General features: G+C 43.5%; 1 pseudogene; it reads right to left on the bottom strand.

The window, feature by feature from the left end:
* LOC101343478 (DNA damage-regulated autophagy modulator protein 1-like) overlaps positions 1-3,206 on the bottom strand; it is a 21,556-nt pseudogene extending 18,350 nt beyond the window's left edge.
* Between the last annotated feature and the right edge of the window lie 4,725 nt (positions 3,207-7,931).

The raw sequence follows: 7,931 nt of genomic DNA, 5'->3' as shown, positions 1-7,931 counted from the left end.
AGCAGCACAGGCACGACCTACTTGAACCTGCCCTGCACTGACCACTGCCTCACCTTGTTGGCCTCAGTACATGCCACAAACAACCCATGTTATAATTTAAAACATGGGAACATTATTTACAGTAGTTCAAAACTGGATCTATTACCACATCCAACTCTAAGAGAATGGTTATTATAGTTTTTTAAATCTTAGAATATGCACCTAATAGGCTGCCATTAGAAGTTGTATTTATGAACAATATGAAATGACAGAAAATGGCTTGTAAGATGAGTTCAAAGATTGTACAGCCCAGTCCCTGACTATCTCAGGTCTCATCTCTGCCTTGCTCCTTTGATTCCTGCCACAGTTTTTCGTTTCCTGGAGCATGCCAATCTCATTCCCACCCCACAGGCCTTTGGCTTGGGAATCTCATTCCCCCAAGTATCTGCATCTTATTCCTTCACTTTACCCATTCTCTTGTTCAAAAGCTACCTCTTCTTGGTCTACTCTGTCCAAATTCTCAGCCCTCCTGTCTCCATCACCTACCCCTTTACCTCACTTTACTTCTCTGCACATCACTTCTTATAGCCTGGCATTAAATCACACACACACACACACACACACACACACACACAGTTGTTGTTTGCTGATTTGATGTCTGTCTCCCAGACCAGAAGGAAAACTCATGAAGGCAGACTCTTTGTTTACTTCCAGTGTTTCCAGTGCCCACAACTGTGCCTGGTACTTAGGAGGAGCTTGATAGATACTTGTTTGATTTTTTTCTTATTGAGCTATATGAGTTCTTCAGGTGTTAAGAACATTAATCTTTTCTCATATGTGCAGTTTATCATTTGGCTTATATTTTTTATATACTTGTTTTTGATTAGCATATATTTTAAGCTCCAGAGTCTTTTATCCAAGAAATTCCTCTTTCACATAAAGATCATATAAATATTTCCTTATACTTTTGTAGTTTCCATTTTTACATTTAATTTTTCACTCCATATGGAGTTTCTTAGCTTTTGGTGTCAGGTACGGAGCCCCCCCCCCCCACGCCCCCACAAATGTAACAATTTTTCATTCAACCTTATTGTGCAGTGCTTCTTATCTATTTATCCATCCATCCAAGCTGGGTCCCATTTGTGAGCTCCCACTACCACTATCTTTTATTAATTAAATACCACTACTAAAATGAATTGCCGTTGATTTGATTTCAACTCATGGCGACCCTATGTGTGTCAAGAGTAGAACTGTGATCTATAGATATTTTCAATGGCTGATTTTTCAGAAGTAGATTGCCAAGCCTTTCTTCTGAGGTGCCTTGGGTGGACTTGAACCTCCGAACTTCCGGCTGGCAGTCGAGTGCTTTAACCATTTGCACCCCTCAGGGACTGCTACTTTCTCATTTATTCTTCTAAATTAACTCTATGATCAAATTACTCACCAAGACAAAAATATGCCTAAGGATTTTATTGGAATTGCTTTATGTATTTAATCATGAATACTTATGATTTTTCCACATTGAGTCTGCTCATCTCGTCCTCTTTTAAGATTATCAGTAAAGTTCTGCATTTTTTTTTCTGTAGATATCATTCATTTATTCTTAAGACTTTATTTCTTGTTGTGTTAGATTAAAGGTGTATGCAAATTCTTTGTCACTCCTCCCATCATCACTCCTCCCCTTGCTCTAGTCCTCTGACTCACTTGACCAATAGAATGTAATGGAAGTAATGTTTCTGGACTTCTGAATTTAGGTCTGCACATGTGGAATCACATAACTAAAAAAACACATTTGGCCTTTTGATCCTGATTCTAAACTCCATCCAGTAGTTGGCCTTTACTCTAACTGGCCCACCCAGTCTGACTTTTACCAGGACTGACTGGGGAGGCCTCACCCAGTAGTTGCCCTAGGGATGGATTGGCTGGCCAACCCACCTGGTGACTGATAAAAGCCCTAGAACACGGAGACTAAGACGGGGCTTCCTGATCAATGAGAGCCAGGAGGGGAGTGTGTCATGGGGACCTGTGCTATGAACCTCCCAGAATGAGTAAACCTGTGATGGGAACAGAAGCATCAGCTGCAATGGTACCAGAATCAGAGACAAGGAGCAGACCCAGACAGTGGCAGCAGAGTGTGAAGACCATCCACGTGGAGAGGTGAAAGGAGCAACAATAGCAGAGTCTGCTGAGTGACGTCATTGAGTTTCCTGTTTGAAATTTTCCTTGTGGGTGAGAATGGACATCGGTTTTCAGGAGAGCAAGCAGGTCCCCTTGAGAGATTGAGGCCTTATGCTGCGACTCCTCCCAAACCTCACCCTTTACATATCTTCATTTCTGTTTATATCCTTCTCTGTGATTAAAGTTGTTATTGCACTTATTGTTTCCACAGGTTCTCTGTGACCATTCCAATAAATTATCAAAAGACTGCTGTGGGGCAAATGGCAGGTGTCAGAAATGGTGGAGAAATTGGAGAAGCAGGGTGTCATGGATTGAATCGTGTCCCCCAAAAATATGTGTCAACTTGGTTAGGCCATGATTCCCAGTATTGTGTAATTGTCCTCCATTTTTTGATAGATATAATTTTCCTATCCGTTGTAAATCCTAATCTCTGCCTGTGGTTAATGAGGCAAGACTGGAGTATGTTGAAGAGGATTAGGGTGGGATGTAACATCCTAGCTTAGGTCACATCCCTGATCCAATGTAAAGGGAGTTTCCCTGGGGAGTGGCCTGCACCACCTTTTATCTTAAAAGAGATAAAAGGAAAGGGAAGCGAGAAGAGAGTTGGGGACCTTATACCAGCAAGAAAGCTGTGCCAGGAGCACAGCGCGGGTTTAGACCCAGGGTTACTTCACAGAGAAGCTCCTAGGCCAGGGGAAGACTGATGACAAGGACCTTCCTCCAGAGCTGACACAGAAAGCCTTCCCCTAGAGGTGATGCCCTGAATTTGGACTTCTAGCCTACTAGACTGCGAGAGAATAAACTTCTGTTTGTTAAAGCCATCCACTTGTGGTATTTCTGCTACAGCAGCACGATGACTAAGACAGGGGTATATTTAACCTCTGCCTCAAAGAAACCAGCACCAGCCTCGTGCTGATTCTTATGGTCAGGGTTGTCATTTCAGTTGGTGTTCAAGAAAGTTTTCCCCTATCAGCAAAGTCATGAGAAGACTTACAGATAGGTCTCTTGGAATATTCACTCTTTGGTTCTCCCTCTTGGAACCCAGTCATTGCGTTGTGGCAAGTCAATGCCTCCTCGGAGAGGCTGTGAGTAGGTGCTCTGATCACAGCCTCAACTGAACTCCCAGGTATGTGAATGCACCATCTTGGATGTTCAATTGAGCCCCAACTCGCATTCCCAAGGTGATGCAGTTGATGCCATGTGGAGCAGAGAACTGCCCAGTCACCCTCTAGATTTGAAAGAAATAGTATATTGTTGTCCTGATCCACTGTGTTTGGGGTGGTTTGTTATGCAGTAGTAGGTAACTGAAATGCTTGGTGTTTTATATTTTTGGTACTCTCGTGAATAGAACTTTCTCTACAATATTTTACAACTGGCATTGCTAGAACAAAGGAAAGTTGTTTTTTATATTTCTTACTAATTGGAAAACTCAATGAATTTTTTAAACTATCTTTAATCATTTTAAGGTTATCCTTTTTGTTTTTCTAGTTAGTCACTTATCTGAAAATTATAATTTTGTTCTTTCCTTTCCAATATTATATCTCATTATATTTTGAATTTCATGGTGGGAACTTGAAATTTCCAAATAATGACGAATAGTAATGATTGTATCCAGAATCTTTGTCTCATTCATGGTATTTATGGAAATTCCTCTAGTGTTTAACATAGATATTCTTTTCATGTTCAGGAAGTGTCCTTCAATGCCTCATTTACTAAGACTTCGTCTGTTAAAATCAGAAATGGATGTTCAATTTTATGAAGCTGTTTTCTAGAATTTATTGAGATGATTTAGAAATTAAAATAGAGAAAGTAGGACACCAAATTGTGCTGTACTATTTTGCTTATCTATTGCAGTGTAACCATTCAACCCCAAAACTTAGTGCCTGGAAACAGCTACCTTCTTTTTTTTTTTTTTCCTCCTGTGATTCTGTGGATCAGAAATGTGAGCAGGGCTCAGCAGAGATGCAGTTTGTCTCTGCTCCACATGGCATCAATGGAGTCCACTCATACGGCTGCTGGGTAGGGTTAGAAGGTCAAAGGTGCGTTCATTCACATACTAGAGCCTTAGTACTGGCTATAGGCTGGGACCCTTGGTTCTACTCCATGTAGATCTCTCTCCATTGATCTCTTCTATATATATATGTGGTCTCTGTCTCTCTCTCTCTCTAGCAGGATTCCCTGGACTTATTTACGTGTCAGCTGAACATTCTGTTAGTCAAAGCAAGTCACAAGGCCAGCCCAGATTACATAGACTTTACCTATGTGGCAGTTAAATAACGTGTGCACATTCTTCGACACTACTCCGATTGAGATATGGAGTCTCTCTTCCCTCCTTGTGAGTCTAGGGGGCTTCAACAAATAATGGCCAAAGGGATGCTATGTGATTTCTGAGGCTAGATCATAATTAGGCCATCCAATTAGGCCTTGGTTCTGAGGAAGCATCCTGAAAGAGAGTGGGTGTTCCAAAAATGCCAGGCAGAATCTGCATAGCCCTTTATGATTCCTTCTTGGAAATCGCAGAGTCACTTCTGCTCTGACCAAGAGTGGCTGTCTCCACCTGGTTCTCTCAAAAACATACTCTCTTCAGATGCTTCCTGTCAAGTTGCACCCTGTCAGAACAGGCTACCATGCTGTGAGACACCGAGGCTCATGAATAGGTCATGTGCAAGTTCTTAAGTTGAGAAATTCAGCTGAGTCTGGCCTTTCAGTCTTCCCAGCTCAGGTTCCACATATGTGAGTGAAGAAGTCTTCAGATGATTTCATCCCACAACTGTTTGAGTCACCCCAGCCATTTCAGTCTTCCTTACTGAGGCTCCACAAGTCATGGGCAGAGAGAGGCCCTGTCCAAATTCCTGACCCACAGAATGCATAAGTATCATTCAATGGTTGTTCTACACCAATGAGTTATGCACCACAGATAACCAGAACAGGATTTGGTACCTGGATAAGGGTGCTGCCATAAAAAACACCTAAAATATGTGGCATTGAGATGGGGACTGAGCAGCAAAATAATGATGGGCCTTAAGAGGATGCCAGTCAGAAACTGAAGGAAAGCAATGTGTGTTATTGGAAGCTAAAAGAAAAGGGACCCTTGTTATGTAGCAGTAGGAAATGTAGCAACTTTCTCATCAGTAGTAAAATGGAAAACAGACAATGTACCTAATAAACTAAAGAATCTTGCTAAGGAGATTTCCAGGCAGAGTGTTGAAGGTGCCACCAGGCTGTTTCTATCTGCCTACAATAAAATGAGAGGAGAAAGAGATAAAGTGAAAAAGGGCTCTTATGGATTGAATTGTGTCCCCAAAAAAGATATGTTGAAGCCCTAACCAAGAGACCATCGCGAGACAGAACTGGAGCCAACCCACGGAGGGAGAGAGCTGAGTGTCTTTGCGCAGAGGCATACTGGCAGAGTGGGGTGCATCCAGGCACTTATCAGTGGAGCTAAAGGGCTTTAGAACACTTGCATGAGCAGGGCAGATGCTGGCCAAGGGGCTGAGAGGCCAAGGAAACAGGAAAGCAGAAGCTAATGAGACAAGGAACACAGGAAACAGAGCTGCCTCAGTCTCAAAGGGTGGAGTCGCCACTCAGATGGACTAGGAAAATGGGGCTGCCTAAAGCTGAGGGAGCAGAGTTGCCATTCCAGTGGGCCTGGAAGGCGGAGCTGAAGCCCAGGACCGAGGGGCCCCCCCACAGAATCTAGAGAGTGGGGCCAATACCTAGAGTCTGGAGGGTAGGGCCATTGTGTAAATGGTCTCAGAGAACAGAGGATTATTTTCAAGCCTTGACAGCTTATGTAATGTGTTCTGCTGATTTGCTTGGTGCCTGTTGTTCCTTCTTTCCCTCCAATTTCTCCATTTGTAATGAAATGTCTAGCTTGTGCCTGTTCTACCATTGTACTTTGGAAGCAGATAACTTATATTCTAGATTTCAGATGAAAAGGAATTTTTGGAGTTTTGACTTGGAGTTGAATTAAAACTTTTGCTATGATATGATAGAGTGAATATGTTTTACACGTGGCAAAGACATGAATTTTGGGGAGTCAAATGGCAGAATGTCATGGATTGAATTATGTCCCCCCAAAATATGTGTCAACTTGGCTAGGCCATGATTCCCAGTATTGTGTGATTGTCCACTATTTTGTCATCTGATGTGATTTTCCTATGTGTTGTAAATCCTAACTCTATGATGTTAATGAGGCAGGATTAGAAGCAGTTATGTTAATAAGGCAGGACTCAATCTACAGAATTAGGTCATGTCTTAAGCCAATCTCTTTTGAGATATGAAAGTGAGAAGCTATCAGGGAGATACCAGGACCTCATAGAACCAAGAAAGCAGCTCCAGGAGCAGAGCATGTCCCTTGGACTCAGGGATCCTGCGTGGACAAGCTCCTATACCAAAGAAGATTGATAACAAGGCCTTCTCCCACAGCCACAGAGAGAGAGCCTTCCCCTGGAGCGAGTGCCCTAAATTTGAACTTCTAGCCTACTGGAATGTGAGACAATAAATTTCTATATGTTAAAGCCATCCACTTCTGGTATTTCTGTTATAGCAGCACTAGATAACTAGGACAGGTGGTGGGGGAATCATGTACCTCTCCAGACACTTCACCTCACATTCTCCCCCACTTCGGTTAGATAAAGGCCAAGGGGCAAAGGGCAGAGTGGGGCCTTACTAAGAGCACCTTCTCTTCAGGTCCGAGTGGTCCCAACAAAGGACTCAATCTTCTCTTGGGGCAAATGGGCTTAGTCCCATACCTGACGGATGGGGAGTAAATGAATGATCTATAAGAATCAGCACAAAGCTGGTTCATATGAGGCAGAGGTTAAAGATGTCCCAACTGTCCAACTTTTCTAAATTGCTGTACCATTCCATAATCTGTAACATCAGTTAGTCCTCCTCCCCTCTGTACTCTCCCTCCTTTCGGTTCCCTAAATCCCTACAACATCTCACAGAACTCACAAACCATATCAAGAAAATGGCTCATGCAGTTGTGGAGGCTGGCAAGTCCCAAATCCGTGGATCAGGCATAGGCTTCTCCGGACCCAAGTGGCTGCAAATGCTGAGGAACCCAAACTGGAAGTGAAGACCACAGGCTGCTGGCTCACAAGGTTGCAGAAGTCAGTGAATCAGGTCAAAAGATAGGCTGCGGGCCCATGGATCTTTGGAGCCCCACGAATCCTGGAATCAGCAGGTCAGACAACTGTCCTCTGGCTCAAGTCCCAAGAACCAGAGGTTAGAAAATCTCAAACTGGACACAAGATCCAGATGCAGAGAGAGAGAGAGTCCCACTAAGGCCTCCACACATATACCTTATATGCAGGCTGCACCCCAGGGAAGGGTGTAACTTGAGTAAGGGTAGGACTTGAGTCATGGCCTCTTGCAAGTCTGCGATTCAAGACACACCCCACACCAATCCTGCCTCATCAACATGTAGAGGTCAGAATGCACAACACATGAAATAAAGGACAACCACACAATACTGGGAAACATGGCCTAGCCAAGTTGACACACAACTTAACCCTTACAGGTTCCATATACCTTATTTGCATAGTCCCACCCAATCACTGCTGTGAGTCACAAAGACCATGGCTAGAAGGGCCACGTTAAGTAATTCATTGTACCACAGGGAGAATGGATAGGTCACAGCCAGGTCCTTCAGGAATACAAGCAGGTGAGTCAGGCAAGTGCCCCTCGGGCCATATCCATCGCACTCAAGAGGTTACACAATCTGATCCCTACACTCACCCACCAGGTGCACACACACAGGCATGGGC

This window comes from Trichechus manatus, unplaced genomic scaffold, assembly GCF_000243295.1.
Source record: "Trichechus manatus latirostris isolate Lorelei unplaced genomic scaffold, TriManLat1.0 scaffold00256, whole genome shotgun sequence".
In the NCBI taxonomy this organism is placed as follows: Eukaryota; Metazoa; Chordata; class Mammalia; order Sirenia; family Trichechidae; genus Trichechus; species Trichechus manatus.
The sequence above is the reverse complement of the archived record's forward strand: the minus strand, read 5'-3'. Positions and strand labels throughout refer to the sequence as shown.